Here is an 18,274-nt window from a genome sequence, read left to right as displayed (position 1 = left end):
GAGCCTGGGGCCTCATTAAGACACAATGTGCTCCTTGACCTTGGCAGCCAGCTATGGCTTTACCATAATGCGTCATTCAGTGGCATCCCAATTGCAAATGCAAAGTGCCTTTTTTTCCAAGTGGAGACGTGGCAAATCTTGACCCTGTGAATAACATAAAGAAAGAAGCAGATGTCGCCTCTGTACGCATGCTTTTGGGTAAAACAGAAGCAGCAATTATCAGTATAAGACTGCTAAGACGCTCAGCTGGAGATTGTGCATATCAAATATCAAAATGTCAAAACTAATGATTAGATTTATCAATATGAGCATAAGCTTGGCTTCTCAATGTTTTTGTATTAATGGAGCAGATACTCTGGAGACGCCCCCAAATGTTTCTTGATTTATGGCAGAAGCAATTACATCGCGCCAGTGTACCGATGCTTGATGGGCGAATCGGTGCAGGTAATTAGAAAGAATAATGAAACAGGGAGTCATGGGAATTTATCCCTACATCAAAAAAGCTAATCAAAGATAAATGGGCTATCCATATTACCCAGTCATTATGCCGGAAAGATTATTGTTTTAAATCCCTGTGTACAGCAGCTATGGACTCGTTCTCAAACAAAATCCATTACGCTGCTGACACCTCCGACTTATTTGGAGACTGATTGATATTCCACGGCTGCGAGCATTCCTCCAGTTTATGTTTTCAGTTTTTTGGGCGAGACGGTGGACGGGAGAATTTCTTAGTGAGAAAAACGACTGTTGATGGATTTACAAAACATTGCAGAAATGAGAAATTTGATCCATATACATAGAGACAGACAAACACACAAGATCCATCTTTTGATGACTTCAGAGGGATAATTTTTTTAAAAGTCATTCAAGGCTAGAACCCATTCATAATGATGTTGAGTGATTTCAAATAGACCAACAAAGCCAATCAAAAGCACAAATGCCAAACAATAGTTTCATAGTAAGCAAAGGAACACAGTGAAGCAATACAATACATGTTGCCCTATCATATATGTATGTGCTCTTAATCTGAAACGTATAAATACGGAAGTGTGTGTTCAATAAAGGATGGCGCAGAGGAAGGCGTGTGCCTCTGATGTAAAACTCTAACAACGTGTATGTGGTTTATTCCTCCATGAGATGTGCGAGTTACCACGGTATTTCTGCCCTAGAAAATGGAACATGAAACAGGTTATGGGCCCAGAAGGGATGTGGGAAGCCGGTGGAACCATCTGTGTTTCGACGGAGACGAGAGAAACTACGAATTGTGGGAAACAAAGTTCCTGGGATACCTGTGGCTACTTGGGCTAAAGGCCGCCATTTTGGACGAGCCCGGCGAGTCGGAGGCAGAAGACAAGGACTTGGATGAAAAAAATGAAGTAGCTTATGCAGAGCTAATCCAAGTATTGGATGATAGAAGTCTTTCACTCGTGATGAGAGATGTCAGGGATGACGGACGGAAAGCGTTGGAAATTCTGAGAGAGCACCACGCCGGTAAGGGGAAACCACGTGTGATTAGCCTGTACACGGAGCTAACGTCGCTACAGAAAACGCCCAGCGAGAGCGTCACAGACTATAGGATAAGGGCTGAGACTGCCATTACAGCTCTGAGGAATGCAGAAGAGACATTAAGTGATGGACTGCTTATTGCAATGGTGTTAAAAGGGTTGCCTGAATCTTTCAAGCCGTTTGCCATACATGTAACCCACAGTGACAAAGCAATGACATTTAGTGAATTCAAAGCTAAATTAAGAAGCTACGAGAGCACCGAAAAGGCCACATGTTCTGAAGACAATGTGATGAAGGCAAATAACTGGAAGAAAGAGAGAGACAATGCAGAAATCATATGTTACAACTGTGAAAAAAAGGGTCATATAGCACGTGAGTGTTACACAAAGGCCGAAAGGAAAGAACAAAAAGAGAAGCAGTGGTGCGGTTACTGCAAAAGCTCAACGCATAAGGACAGCGACTGTCGCCGACGAAAGAAGATTACTGCTAAACACGTAACCGATGCAGAAGACCATAGTTTCGCGTTCAAAGCTAAAGACTGTGGAAATCAAGGGCTGAAACAGAGAGGCCTAATGGTTGATACAGGGGCCACTTCTCACATTATTACGGACATTCAGAGATTCAAAAGTTTTGATGAGACATTCACACCTGGAAGACATTTCATGGAGTTAGCTGACGGGACGAGGACGAGTGGGGTCGCACTGAAGAGGGGAGATGTGGAGGTCTATCTACGACAGCGAGGGACTAAAGGTGAAGGCGACACTGGAGGGAGCACTTTACATTCCCTCTTACCCGCAAGATATCTTCTCGGTCCAGGCAGCGACGGCCAAAGGAGCCTCAGTAACCTTCAAGAAGGGCTGCAACCAGCTTATCCATAAGAACGGGACAAGGTTTAAGATAAGTGAATATGAACGCCTATACTAATTAAACAGTGTTACATCTGATCATTATGTTGACAACGATCATTATGTTGCTCCCCTCAGGCAGGAGGCTCCGGTCCATTCGCACCAGAACCTCTCGCCACAAGAACAGTTTCTTCCCCTCTGCTGTTGGACACATGAACAATAACCATATGACTGTCCCCGCCACTAACTCATGACCCTACGCTGTGTCACTGCATCATTTCATGTCTGGCACTGATCACCACCTGCACTCATGTATATATCTTTCTACGTAGCACTCATAATTCTTATTCTCATGTATATATCTCATGCACATATCTTTCTTTCTACATAGCACTTTAATTCTTATTGTTTGCCCTGAAGCACCGCAGCAATTTCCTAATGTTGTAAACCTCAACATCTGGCAATAAACCCATTCTGATTCTGATTCTGATTCTGATTCTGATTCTGAATGCAATGGCTGTCATGATGTAGAAACTTGGCACAAAATCCTCGGCCACTGTAACTATGAAGACTTGGTTAAACTAGAGAACATTACCGAGGGTATGAAAATAAGTTTTTGTGGGTTACGATAAAAACAGTCCATCGTATCTAATCTACTACCCTAAAACAGGATGAGTTCTTAGACATAGGTTGGTCAAGTTCCTCACTAAAAGTGTAGTTGAGCACCAAACCCAGACCACTCAGGATGATGACGATGGAGATGATGATTTGACTCCAGGGGACATCTTGAAGTACCCCGCTAGAAAGGACAAAACAGGGAATGACCAGAGATCAAATGAAAGTATGATCCTTGAACCTGAAAGTGACATTCAGGACAATGTCATAAATGACACACAAAACTCAGACAAACAGAGTGACAGAACAGAGTCTGAACGATATTCCAAACGAAACAGGAGAAGGCCAGATTACCTGAAAGACTATGTCCAAACTGCAGAAGACGACCAAACATCGCTGACTGTAGATTACTGTTACAGGGTGATGTATAACATACCAAAGACATTTGAAGAAGCTATGCAGTCATCGAACTCGAAGTGTTGGTCAGATGCTATGGAAGATGAAATGAGATCCTTGAAAGACAATAATACGTTTACTCTAGCCACGCTGCCAGAAGGTAAAAATGCAGTGGGAGGGAGATGGGTGTATGTGATAAAAGAGAACCCGAATCGGACTAAAACATTTAAAGCAAGATATGTTGCTAAAGGCTATAGCCAAGTTCAAGGCATTGATTACAAAGAAACCTTTTCGCCGACTGCAGATATGACGTCAGTGCGTACGCTGATGCAATTAGCAGTACAGCACAACTTTAAACTCCATCAAATGGATGTGAAGACTGCTTATTTGCACGCCCCAATCGATTGTGAGGTGTATATGCAGCAACCAGAAGGTTTTGAAGTAAAATCAGACACAGGTGAAAAACTGGTCTGCAAACGAAACAAATCACTATATGGTTTGAAACAATCTGGCAGGAACTGGAATAAGATGTTACATGACCATTTATGTGAAAAAGGTTACAAACAAAATCCTGTAGACCATTGTGTATATTCCAGACAGACAGCGAGTGAGACAGTGATTCTTATCATCTGGGTTGATGATGTAATCATAGCTGCCAACAGTGAAGACGCTATCAGAAACGTGAAACAAATGTTGGATGAGAAATGTAAAATGAAGGATCTTGGTGAGCTCAAACATTTCTTGGGTATTGACTGTATACAAGAGAACCATGAGATAAGACTAAACCAGACACGGTACGTCACAAAAATCCTGGAAAAGTTCAAAATGTCTGACTGTAAGCCACGTTCTACTCCTTGTGAACTCAAAAATGATTTTGGTGCACATGGTGAATCAGTTGATTCAGGAAAATATAGAGAATTAGTGGGCAGTTTGATTTACTTAATGACATGTACAAGACCAGATTTGAGTTGGATAGTGAGCAAACTGTCACAATCCCTGTCTGAGCCAAAAGAGCATCATTGGACAGCAGCAAAACATGTATTACGTTACCTTAAGGGGACACTAAACAAAGAGCTGTGCTATAAAAGGACAGAAGGAAACCTAAATCTTATAGCACAGAGCGATGCAGATTGGGTCACAGATTTGAGTGACAGGAGAAGTACAACGGGTTATTGTTTTGTACTATCCAAAAATGGGCCAGTGATCTGCTGGAAAACCAGGAAGCAAGCTACAGTAGCTTTGTCAACGTGCGAGGCAGAGTACATGGCGATGGCCGCCACAGTACAAGAAAGCTTATACCTCTCACAGCTACTTAATGGCATGGACATTAAAAGGCAATATTCACCAGTTACCATTCTTGCAGACAATCAAGGTGCAATTGCATTGTCCAAAAATCCTATAAACCGTCAAAGATGTAAACACATCGATGTCAAGTATCACTTTATTAGGTCTGCTATAACTGAGAAGGAAGTACAAGTTAAATATTGTGCAACAGAAGACATGGTAGCAGACATCATGACTAAGGCTGTAAGTAAAGTGAAAATAGATAAATTTACGCATATTTTGTTTGGAACATAAATGTTAATATGTGAATATCATGTAAATATGTAACGTACAGTGTTAAGAGCAAGTGGGGGTGTTGCCCTATCATATATGTATGTGCTCTTAATCTGAAAGGTATAAATACGGAAGTGTGTGTTCAATAAAGGATGGCGCAGAGGAAGGCGTGTGCCTCTGATGTAAAACTCTAACAGCGTGTATGTGGTTTATTCCTCCGTGAGATGTGCGAGTTACCACGGTATTTCTGCCCTAGAAAATGGAACATGCAACAATACATAAATGATGCAATTTAGGATTCAGAACCAGTTCAGATAGATTTCAGGTAGATTTAAATCACTTATAAACGACTCTGTTGCATCTTTGGTTAGATCTCATGGCCCTTCCATACTGTCCCATTGATGCTGAGTCAGAAGAAATTATCTCATTTCCTAGAATTTTTGTATATGTTTTTTATGGTGGAAAATGTGGAGCAAAAGTAGAAAATGATGTCGTTTTTATAGAAAAACAAAACCATCCTTCCTCGTCAGGGTCACAGGGGGCTGTAGCCTATCCCAGCTGTCACAGGGCTAACACTCAGAGACAGACAACCACCCACACCTATGGACAATTTGGAATTACCAGTTAACCTCACCCTAATAACTGCATGTCTTTGGACTGTGGAAGGAAGTCAGAGTACACAAAGAGAACCCATGAAAGCTCCACACAGAAACGCCCGGCCAGGTGGTGGAATCGAACCCTGGACCTTCCAGCTGTGAGGCAACAGTGCTAACCACCGTGTTGCCCAAAAGACAAAACCATGAATTAAAACATGAATTATAAATTTGGTCTATGGACCTAGAGTTTTTAGTTTAATACTTTTGTAGAATAATATCATGTCCTTATTCATGCTGAAGTTTAGTTTGACTCAGTTCCAAAAGTGAAAACAGGGAGAAAAATAAACTTGCTCTACTTGACAAAATGAATGAATACAAATCCCAAAGTCCATCTGTGTGTGCAAACACACACAGATGGACTAATTCACACAAATAGATAGATGGATAGACTGAGAGACAGATAAATGATAGACTCTTGCTTAGAATTAAGGTGAAGGTTCTGGCCTTTCCAAAGCCCCGACGTCAACCCTACTGAAAATTGTTAGACTATGTATAAAAACAGTGAATCAACCAATTTAAATGAGCTCCATTAATTCTGCCAAGAAGAGCGGTCGAACGTTCAGCCAAAAGTCAAAACTTTTTGATGGCTACCAAAATATCTGGTTGAGGAGCAACTTGCTAAGGAACATTTAATGAAATATTAGTGGGGGCGTATGTATACCTCTGACCCTGTGTGGATGAGAGGTAATCCAAAATAAATTCAACCTCGTGCCCCCAATTCTTGTTGTTATTGAAGATATATACCATACAATCATTTCACTCTGGAAACAAACAGTTCAAAGAAATCATTAAAAGCTGAAAATTACCATGACATCCATGCCCATGATGAGTTTATGCAAGCTTTTCACCACAGCTGTGTATAGATAGATAAAAATACAATATTTTTGGATGGCTATATATTTAGCATACAGAGTGACAAGTGCATCAAATCAATCGTCTTGTGAAAGAACATTTATTTGGATCAGGCTCATATTTGAAACAACAACAGCATATTTTCCAGCTTTACTCTACAGACTTTCATTAGTTTTGTTGTTCTAGCCAATAATTAAACAAAAATACACAGAAGAATAACTTGTATCACAGACTAATACCAGGATATTAGCATCCATTGTTCACAAAGTGAGTGACATAATAGCTACGGATGAGAAAAGACATTGTATCAGCTTTCATTTCGGATGCTTTATTTACAGAGCAGGGCTACACTGAGCTTAGAGTTAGACAGAAAACCGTCTCTAGAAGGTGGCAGACTGCAATCGCTGATTCAGTCCGGCTTCTTGTCCATTTGTGGCCAAAAGAATCAGCAGCCAACATCTCAGCCAACACTAATCACAGGCTCACAGCAGCAATCACAGATCTAGCCGCTAATCAGTCACAAACACGTGCGCACAAACAAGCCTAAATGCATCCTGGTGCAAACCAGTTCCTGCACGTATGGTCCAGCAAACACAAATCTATTTAAGTTAAATACATTTTAGCTTCGACAGTTCTCCTGCAATCTTACTGTAATGCAACTTTGTGTTGCGTGAATGCATTATGTGAAGACATGCTTCATAACCTGCAGTACAAGCTAAGTGATGCCCACACTCTCCTTGCACACATTCAAATCCCCACCGCTTGGGTTTCCTCCAAAGGAACAAAGTCTTCACTGGCAGCGGGGATCAAAACACGCGGATGGCCAAACTGGAATTTAGGTTTATAGCAGAACAACATGCTGGCCTTTGTTAAACTAACATCACAACCCCAGAAAAGAACAACAAAATTGAAAAAAAAGAGCCAACAGATTTGCATCCAAATTTTTACAATCTGCTTCACACAGACACCATGCTTTACATCTCCTCGCTGTCAAGGAATATGATGCTGGGTGTTCAGGGTGGTGTTGACATGTAAGCGCTCTGCCATTTGCCTGGGGGAAAAAAGCAGAGGGGCCAGCAGCAGACAACATCAAAGCAGCACGCCTGGTCCCTCCTGTTAAAGCTCTCTTTTGCTTGATTGTAATTAAAGATAGAGGCGAACGCGAGCAGTATGTCTCCCAGAGAAAATAATTATGTGGCTCTTCCAGTGAAGAGGGCATGCGGGTGGTGGAGAGAGGAGAAGAGGGGAGGGGTGGTGGTGGCAAATGAATGTTAAGCCGTGCAGCGGCTGAGGTGTGTGCGTGCGTGGAGGGAGGGAAAGCCACAGGGGACTGCAGCGGTTGAGGTCGAAGCGAGTGCAGAGGACTGTGGGTCATCGCTCCTTTTTGCACTGCTCTTCATTCACAATCCCTGTACACATGCACACACGCTGACACACACAATCCCTGATGGCTGATTAGAGGGTGGAACGAGAGAAAAAAGATAGAAATAAGACAGCTTTCCCACCAGAGGCCGATCGGGATGTAATGTGAAACGGAGGCGAGGGTGAAATGACGCGCCTAATTTTCTAAGAACCATTCGTTCAGTGTTCTTGGCACCGTACCAGGTAAATATCATGCTCACTACAAAATCCCAGCACACACTCAAGCTAATTTCATGTGCTTGTGGCTTTGATTTGTCATTGATGTTTTTGCAGCATAACAAGATAGTGGTCCATGACAGTAGCCATAATGAAAGTGCATCCAGATAGTGATCCATGATGGCCAACAGTGAGCTAGTGAAGCAGGATGGTGATCCATCAAGCAGGCATCATCCAGCCTGGATAAAGAGAGATTAGAGCTCGCGTCCTTCTCATGTTGCATACTACAAATTAAAAAAACAACAAATTCTAAACCTGCACAGCGTTTTTGTAAAACCAAGCCGCGCCTTTTTGTTGTACTAATTATTTGCCATTTGAAGCTAAGAATTGTTTACTCAAGAGGAGATTGGTGATTATTTAACACTGTTGTCAAGCTATGTGTCCTTTCTTTGACTCCAAGTGTAGAGGACTGCTATGTTCCGTGGCTCTTCAATCAGTAAAAGAAAACTCATTTAATCAAACAACACAGCTTGTCTGCTTAAGTGTTCTTTTTTCAGAAGCATAGAAAAATATTGTCTTGACTTGGCTGTCATATTGTGCTTTTCTAATTTATAATTAAAGGCTTGCTGCTTCAGTGAGCAGCAAGCCTTTAATTGTAACATTGTTGCAACGTTACCATGACTTGAGCACTGGCGCTGCTGTAAGGCTGTAGTCCAGATAGATTTAATCAAGAATAAATATGATTAAAGTTTGAATTCAAAGCACTTATTGTATTGATAACATGTGCCAGACCAAATATAAAAATTATTTTATTAAGAAAAACCTGGTGCCCTGGTGACATGCTGAGTATACAAATTTTGCAATAAATAAATAACAACAAAAAAAATAGGAACAACCACCTGGAATGATGGTTTCAGCATGGTGACTTCTGCCTCCTTGTAACACTCATTCACTTATAATAGAAGGGAAAAGGAGAAGAAAGAACCAGTACTGAATTGGTATGTATTATATGGTATCGTGGCTGGTTGTGCTCATTACATACACACACCCACAGGCTCACCAGCGCCTCTTCTTCTTGAGGACTCTGAGGAAGAACCACCTGTCCTCAGACATCCTGGTGAACTTCTATCGCTGCACCATCGAGAGCATCCTGACCAACTGTATAACAGTCTGGTACGGGAACTGCTCTGCCTCGGACCGGAAGGCGTTGCAGAGGGTCGTGAAAACTGCCCAGCGCATCACCGGAGCACCACTTCCTGCCATAAAAGACATCTACAGGAAGCGGTGTCTGAAAAGGGCTGGGAAAATCATCAAAGACCCCAGTCACCCATCGCATGGACTCTTCACCCTCTTGACCTCTGGGAGGCGCCACAGGAGCCTCCGGACTAAGACCACCAGGTACCGGAACAGCTTCTTCCCCACAGCTGTCAGACTCCTGAACTCTGCCTCCTGACATCTGACCCACGTTAAACTCATGGACTGAACATACACACACCCACAATGGACAACTGTACCCTCAAACACAATAATAACATGGAGTGAACCACCACTCACAACCACTAGCACTTTATATAGCCTCTGTAGAAACTATCTACACCCTCACTTATCTTAACTGCACTACTGTATAGCTCTGTGTAAATAATCATTCTGTACATTCGATAATCTTTAATCCTACAACTGTTTACAACTTGCATAGTTCCCATTTCTGTATAGCTGTATATCCCAGATTCTGTAAAGTTATTTATTTCATATTCTGTATAGTTTTTCATATTTATATCCTGTTCATATCCTGTACATAGCTTGTACTCACTACAGCCTGTACATACTTATAGTTATAGAATATTCACAACATACTTCATACCGTGTACATTATAACATACCATAATAGACCCATTTCTGTAATATACTCACATATCTATATTATTGCTAATATATATTGTAATATATCTATATCACTAAAGCACTTCTGGATAGATGCAAACTGCATTTCGTTGCCCTGTACCTGTGCATGTGCAATGACAATAAAGTTGAATTCTATTCTATTCTATTCTATTAGAAAAGAAAAGAAAAGACAGTTGTTTGCTGCTCCCTTGATTGTCATTATGGAGTTTTAGCAATGCAATTCCAGCATAATTAGTGTCTCTGCAGTAGGTTTTAAAGTCAAAGCCTACTAATGACTTTAAGAAGGAAATTTCTGTGTATACTGACTGTGCTTTCAAAAGAGGTTGAATAACAGGATTACCTGTTACTTTTTAGGCGTCTTACAGCACTTGTAGCTACAATTTGATCTCAAACCCCTGAGCAGAAACCAGTTTATATAAGCTCAGTGTATTCATCAGGGACAACGCATTACACATTACAAAGATACTGCAGTACAGACACAGATTTACCATGTAAATTTATTGAAATGAAACACTCTCCAAGAAAGGAGTCACCCTCCGGTGTATATTTTTTCAGCCTATCCCAGAATACAGAGACAAATTCCCTGCTACTAAAAATATTTCGTCAAAGATCACCTTACTCCTGTAGTACTTATTCTTAAAAGTCTATGCTTCATCTGATGATATTTAAATACCATGTGAGAGAGAGTCTTGTTCACTCTGATACTGTATTGTGCCCATTATACGAGTGTTCAGATTCCTCAGACAACGTATTTTAGATATCCAAATAGTGGCAAACATGCTCCTTCAAATCCTTCGTTAGCTGTCAGACACACGTTGTTTATATATTAAAATATGATTATGTATATTTCAGACAAACAAAGTATCCTTTAAAACTGTGTATAACTGAACATAAGACTGAAGGACTACACAGACCACGGACACCTGTGAGTCATCACACACAGACCAACCACGACTCTGCGACATCTGAGTAAGAGAAAAAAAATCTGTCTCCTAGAGGCAATGACATCATCGACTCACCACTCTGCAGGTGAATGAGAACCAAATATGTCACATTTTCTCTCATTGGAAATACATTTAGGCTTATAATTAAGTTTAGATTTGAATTCTTGTTTCTGACTTAACGTTAGCCATCCTGCTTACATAAAAAACTGTGCCATTGTGTTTTCTTGGAGCCGTCGTACTTTAACAAATGTAGACTTTGTCCCTGTATATTTAGGGGTTCTGTGTCTCTGTTTCTAACAGGCCACTGGGGGTACGGTAACTGGACATATGCTTACTCTCAGTCTTTGATTCATTATTCAATTAATTTGAAATCTTGTCCAACCAAATGTCCAAAGAGAGTTGTATACACAGTCTGGGCTGACTATAACTGGTTGCCAAATGTCATTATCCAGTCTGACTTTGAAGACATAGTGGAAAGTTGCACAATAAAAGGCTGTTAATTAATCAATCCCTGCTGACCTTTCAAAGGTTGCTGTTATACAGCTGAGATGAAGTTGCACTTTGCTGAAGGATTTACTGGATAAATTTAGCTGGTCCATTTTATAGTGTGACCAGGACAGTTTTGCAGGGGGTTATGTGCCTAACTTTCAAGTCTGAGCTAGTCAGAAGGTAGACATTTTTTATTCTAACACAAAGCTTTATGCTAAGCTAAGCTATTAAGCTGCAGGCTGTAGCCATGCACTGTACTGTCTTATTCCCTATACACAAATGAGACTAATATGAATCTTATTTAACTCTCAGCAAGAAAAAAAAATACCTTTCCCAAAATGTCAAACTGTTGCTTTAAATTCATCTATGAGCATTCAGCAGCAAGGATGACATAGTTACTGATGGCAAAAAAGCAGAAACTGTAGCATTTTACAGGTGTGCTAAAAGAAAATCTGCCAAAACCACTTACAGATTCATTACATGAGCACTTTGCTGTTGATTAGTGACAACAATCCCATTAACACAACTGTCGACTTTCAGTAAGCCTTTCAGTGGCAGGTTTTGCTTCCTTTTACCATGAAAACATACGAGTTTAAGATTGATCTATACAGCACATAGAAATTTTTTTTCTAAGAAGGACTTGACTAAAAGGGGGAAACAAAGTAGTACAATGGATGTTCAAAAAATACAAAGATCACCAATCATCTCCCATTAATATTCTCTACATTGTTATGGAGAATCCTCATTGAAATAAAAGCACTTCTGGGCCTCTTTTATTACTTTGAAACACAAATGAAAATTGAAGTTCCTCCATCGTTTCATTTCTTTTTCCTTTTTTTGACTGGCGTGACAAACTTTGTCTTCAAATTAAAGATTGCTTGCTCACTCCATTTTTCAGCCATGGCATCTATTTTATGCAGAAGGATAAGAAAGTCAATTGAAAGTTAATTCCAAAGCATTTGATTAATGGGCACTGGAGGATGCACTCTAATCTGTGCGCTGTTCAACTGTTCTATTTCAAGCCACACACGAGTAATTATTCCCTGCTTTCTCCTGGAGTAAATGTTATTGTTGCACATTCCCCTCATTTGATAAAGGTTGTCTAGTTTTCAGGCATCCTCCAAATACGGTGTAGGGTAAGTAATATGGTAATGGTTTACTTTGTTTCATTTCAATCATGATTATAAAACAGACGGAAACTTTGTAATGAAAGATTTAAATACATGCACAGTGCATTCTGCAGGGGATGCTGGGTTGCTGCGTCATCCACAGCAGGTAAGACTGGAATTTTAATGCAACGTAAGATGAATAAAAGAAAACATCAGTAGCTTCAGTATCCTGTACTCTAAACAGGCCGTGGGAGAGTGGACACTTAAGCAGGCCGACTCAGTCAATCATTAAAAAAAGGTAAAACAAATCTAGAAAATGAGAGAAAACTGACTTTTCCAATAATTCTGTTGAATGAAATCTTGTTATAATTTTAGCAGAAGCAAAAGGAAAAATGTAAAGTTTGTGTTTGCTGATAACACAAGAGGTCACATTTAACTGAGCTGGTATTTTTTATTAAAAGTTAATGGTTGGAAAAAATTCAAAGCAATGTGACTGAAAACATTAAAAACCACATCTTTAATTATTGAGAAATACTATAATTATTTATTTATTTTCTTAAGTAACAATGGAATTGGATCTAACTTACTAAATTATTTATTTTTAGTACTGTACAACAGTCTTAAGCCACCTCTCATTTCTTTATACTTGAAATTAAAGCACTACTCTACTGTGCACCCCCCTCTTTATGCAATAGTTGTCTGCTTTTTGACTCATTTTAAAACAGTCAAGCACAAGGATTAAAGCAGAGCCTGGTGCTCAAGTGTGTACCCCACGTTGTCTAGGAGGGAGTTCAGTTCAGTTCACATCCTTCAGGGTGTACTGGCTCAGCTCTCCAACAGAGCCTTGTCTTTTTCACCAGTTTGCTAATCCTGTCTGCATCCTCGCCCTTGATGTTTACACCCCTGCATTCATCTGCAAAGAACAGAGAGCTGGCCTGCACTGATTGGTAGAGCGTGTTTAGGTATGTGTCCATGAGCGTTCTAAGGAAGAATCTGTGTGGAAGACTGCACTGGCTTGATGGACATTGAAGAGAGTGACCTGAATTCTGTTTATTTCAATCCATAATTTGTACTGATTTGGCTGCAAATGTGATTTAAAATAATAATACAGCACATCAAGTGACCTTTTTTAATCCAAGCTAAGTCATCTGCCTGAAGTGCAGATCAGTGAGTAAAGTTCAAACTACCCTCTAGGGTGAGGATCAGATCCGATTGGCTTTGACTGTCCTCACTAAACATCTCTCCAAATAAGCTTTTTTCCATCATACTCACTGCCTGTGTTTGACACTCAAAGCTTGAGCAGCTAAACCAAGCTTTAACAAAGAGGATGATATAACAGTTATTTTGTCACAGACATAAAAGTTAATTTACCATTTGGCTAAAATCATCCAGTCATATCAATAGCTTTGAAGATTCATCAGCAGTGGGGTCCATATTTTTGAAACTTGCATCCTCTTTCCTGGTTTTATTTTATTTTATTTTATTTTGTGTCCTGTTTGGATCTTTAGCCATCAGAATTGTTGTCTTAAGGCCAAGAAAGATGCCAAGCGGATTTATTTTACCAAGTGGATCATCATGGCCTCGCCATATTGGTCCATTTGATTGACCTTTATTATAATTATGAATTTATTTTATTTTCGGTTGCTACAAATGGGACAGACATGACTGGGGGATAGGACAGGACAAGTTCCTGGTTTTATTACACTGTACACATACTAAGAAATTGTGGATGCCTCCATGCCAGCGATGGTCCACATTGTTCATTCTTTGTCCCATTCTTGGGAACTCAGTATCAGCTAAACACTGCCGATTTCCATTCGGGATCAGTTGGCACCTCAGAAGCAGCGAATGTGGAGGTGAGAGTACGGGCATCTTAAATTTAAATGACTGGTAAAAGGAGAGAGCTAGTTGATATGACAAAGAGAAATAAGGCAGATATGTTGTGTACGAAAGAGATCAGGTGGAAGGGAAGCAAGGACAGGAGCACTGGAAATGATTCAAATGGTGTAGATAGGAAGAGAAATGGAATAGGTCTAATCTTAAAAGAAGGTGGATGGAGATGATGGAAGTGCCAGACAGGATCATAAGTTTGAGGCTGGAAGTTGAAGGGGTAATGTTGTACGTTGCTCTACAAGCTGGATGTCACATAGAGGAGAAAGATGAAATCTGGAGTAAGGTGGTAAATATTGTCTCTTGAAGGGAGAAAGTGGTGACTGCTGCAGCAGACTTCAGGGGACATGTAGTGGAGCCGAGGATTCAATGGTGAAGTTGAAGGAGGAAGAATGTTGCACAGAGTTTAGTGAGGGGTTGAAACAGGCGCAGGAGGTACACAGAAGTATTTAAAGGAAGACGTTACCAAAGAAAACGTGGGATAGTCTGGAAGAAAAAATACTCAAAAGTTCCGGGAGGCCAGGTGTACAGCAAAGAGCGAGGCAAATGAAAAGGCCTATAGTGAGCTGCATGTAAGGATGGACACTTAAGAAGGACATATGGACTTGTATTGATTGGCTAAACAGAGAGATCGAGCTGAAAGGGATGTCCGGCGGATTAGAGTGATTAAGGAGAGAGATGGAAATGTACTGAAGATTGAAGAGAGCCTGCCGTGCTGCTCAGACAATGGAAGAAGTGCTTTGAGGGGCTCATGAATTGAGGAAATGAGAGAGAGGAGAACAGATGGATGAAAGCTAGCAAATCAGGAAGTATAGAGGTTAGTAAGGAGCAGTTATGGAGAGTAGAAAGGCAGATGATCCAGATGACCTACCAGCGGAGATTTGAAGATGTCTAGGAGAGAAGGCAGTGGACTTTTCAATGAGATTGCTTGATGTAATCCTGAAGAAGAAGAGGAAGTCTGAGGAAAGGACAATGTGATTCTGTTTTTTTTAAGTTTATTTTATTTTAAACAGATCGTTGTTCTTAATGTGGCATGGTGCAGGCACTTCTCAACCTTGTGTTTTCTGTACCTTTGAAACTGACATGACTGTTTGTATGCATTCTAATTACCCTTGTGTTACGTTCCCCCCGAAGGGGTCTAGGCATGCGAGTGAGGGGGACCAGTAACAAGTGAGTCCGGAAACAGAATGAAAAGGAAAACAGACAGAGTTGTTCTGTATTAATATAGTTTTATTACAAATAATATAGGTTTATTACAAACGACATTAACTTAAAGAGCCGGCAACGCCGTTTTACCAATAATGCCAAAGAAACAAAGGAAACACTCGCAGCAACAAAAGACAAGAAGGCTACTAAACAAAAAAGGGAGGCACTTCCCACACTACTCCTCACCACGGGGAGACACTCTCAGGGCCCACAAGCCCGTCTACTCACTAGTCAGAAGGAGGCTGTCTGTCCAAAACCTAGCACAAAACCATGTAGTGCCACAGAGGGGAAAAAACCACCCTGCTCACAGCTCATCCCCAGTTTAATAAATAGCCTCAGAGGTGATTGCTGACTGGAGTCAGGTGGCAAACGAGGCCAATCAAAAGCAGCTGTGTCCTGGGGCGAGAGGAGAGTGAGAGAGACAGAGGGGGTAGGAGTGGCAAGAGAGGAGGAGGCGGGGAGAGCGGGCAAACACCCCACCCACACACTCCCACAGCCTCACAGGATGTTGCCATACATTACTGATTCTGTGGGTTTTTGCTTATTGTTTACCAAGTGCATTTACTTTATTTATTTACTTTAATTGTTTTTCTTATTGTACTTTTTCTTTCTACCTTTTTTGTGCATCTTGTTATTGTCACTTGGACTTTGGGCCCCCTACAAGCTTTGAATTAAAATGTGTCTTTTGTTTTGCAGGCTGCCTTTTGTGGGCTGCATTTGGGTCCTTTCATGTACAGTGCTCCCTGCACAACAGATAACTGCAAAAAGGCACCACTACCCCTTTGTGGAAGAGCACAGGATGTTTAGAGGGTATTGTCTCCTGTTACCACTATGAAGAAAGAAAATACTTAAAAAGCAGAGGAAGCAAGGAAAAAAAAACAGCTTTCAAACATAAAAGACAGGCCGCTTAATCTGTGATAGTTTTCCCTTTACAAATGTGCCATTTATCTCAGCATGAAAGGCTTAGTTAGAATTAAATTACCTTTAAACGTTTCTCTAGAGTTAAGGCTTGATATATTTTGATATTTAGCATTCTGGCAAGAGATTTACATATCATGGAGAGATAACCACTATTTCTAAATAATTATATTTTCTCTTGCAAAAACACCTCACAGGAAAAAAGAACATCACAAGTAAGTAGAGGCGGAACAAGAAAGGTAGCCAGGAGTGATTTGCCACCATTGTCCTCCACAAATACAAGAAGCTGATGAATCATCAGAATTTCTCTCTGTGTATGGACATGAATTACTGAATAACTGTTAATATGATAGAGGCAAAATGAATAGAGACAGCAATGATTGTGAGAAACTGCAAACAGATGTTCAATATCTAAAAAAGTTATCATATAGTAGCTCACAAAAGATACATCAATGGTGTCTTATTGTATCTCTGGGATACTAAGTAGCAGATGCAAACTGACCACAATGACAAATAAAACAACAAAAGAGACACAAAATGAGTATTTGCACCTTTATTGACATTAGCTCATAGCAACACATTCCAAGCCATTCATTACTGTGTCGATTACTGTTGAGATTCACATAAACACATATTTCCTTATGTCTGAAATGTTCCTCTCTCACTGCCTCTTGACACCGAGGTCACGTGACACACACACACACACACACACACACACACACACACACACACACACACACACACACACAAAAGCGCAACAGCAAAACTATCAGAAATAATTCGGTGGATGTCTGAAGAATCCCCAGGGTTTGAGCTGTTTGACACTTTCTGCACAGTCCAGGTCAAACGTGTCAGGTGCAGTTGCGTTCTGTGCCATTTCTGTGTTCCTGCCAACTGAGGCAGTATGAACAATTTAATATAAGCCCCTCAAGCAGAAAAAATGTGTGAGGTCAACCACATTTTTCATGCTAACTAGATACAGATAAATGTGAGTGTGTGCTTTCGTTGGGATTGAAATGTCAGGGATGGTGGGTGTTCCTTTTGTTCCTGCAAAGCTGTGCTTGAGGTCTGCAGCTAGCTAGGTCATCGGCTAATAATATTTAAACCCTTTCTTGCACCAGACAGTGGATCAGAAAAACAAAGTAACCAGATGTATTGCCTCCCCCCGAGCTATTTTAAAGCGTACCGCTGTATACAGTATTGGCTTGGAGTGACACTGCACCACCCACACAAGGACATCAGTTTCTGTTTTGGAGCAGCTTTTGTGACAGATCTGTACTGCACTGTCTTTTCTATAAGAAAAGTGTCAGAACACTGTGGTGCAGGGACATTTTGATAGGCATTGTATTTGTTGCTAATCCTGTGCACCCACACCATGGCTGCTGACTGCGTTTTACACCAAAGCGAGTGCCCTAAATGTTGGTATTAACTGCACATTATTTAAATGAAATGGCTTAAAATAACATTGCCACGGGGCCATAAATAGATTTCATTTAACCATTTGTTAAATTTAAAACGAGATGAAGCGGAGCATGTTTAAAATTTTGATTTTCATGAATGTAATTTGGGACTCTAACATTTAGAATGCAAAACCAAAACAAATCCCCCCGAAGCTCTGCTGTGTATCAAATCTGGATAAGTCCTACTAACAAATTGTTGCTGAATAAACTGCTTTTAAATCCCTTTTTAATGGGAAAAAATTATTAACAGTGTTAACATTTTTTTTTCCAAATTCCAGTCACACTGCAGACCTTAGAAAACATGAAGCACATTGATCCCTGCCATAAGACGCAGCCGACAGAAATCAACAC

Source organism: Mchenga conophoros, linkage group LG12 (genome assembly GCF_057382185.1).
Source record: "Mchenga conophoros isolate Kocher_MC1m ecotype Shallow Benthic linkage group LG12, M_conophoros_male_GT1.1, whole genome shotgun sequence".
NCBI classification, from domain to species: domain Eukaryota; kingdom Metazoa; phylum Chordata; class Actinopteri; order Cichliformes; family Cichlidae; genus Mchenga; species Mchenga conophoros.
This window is presented reverse-complemented; position numbering follows the sequence as displayed.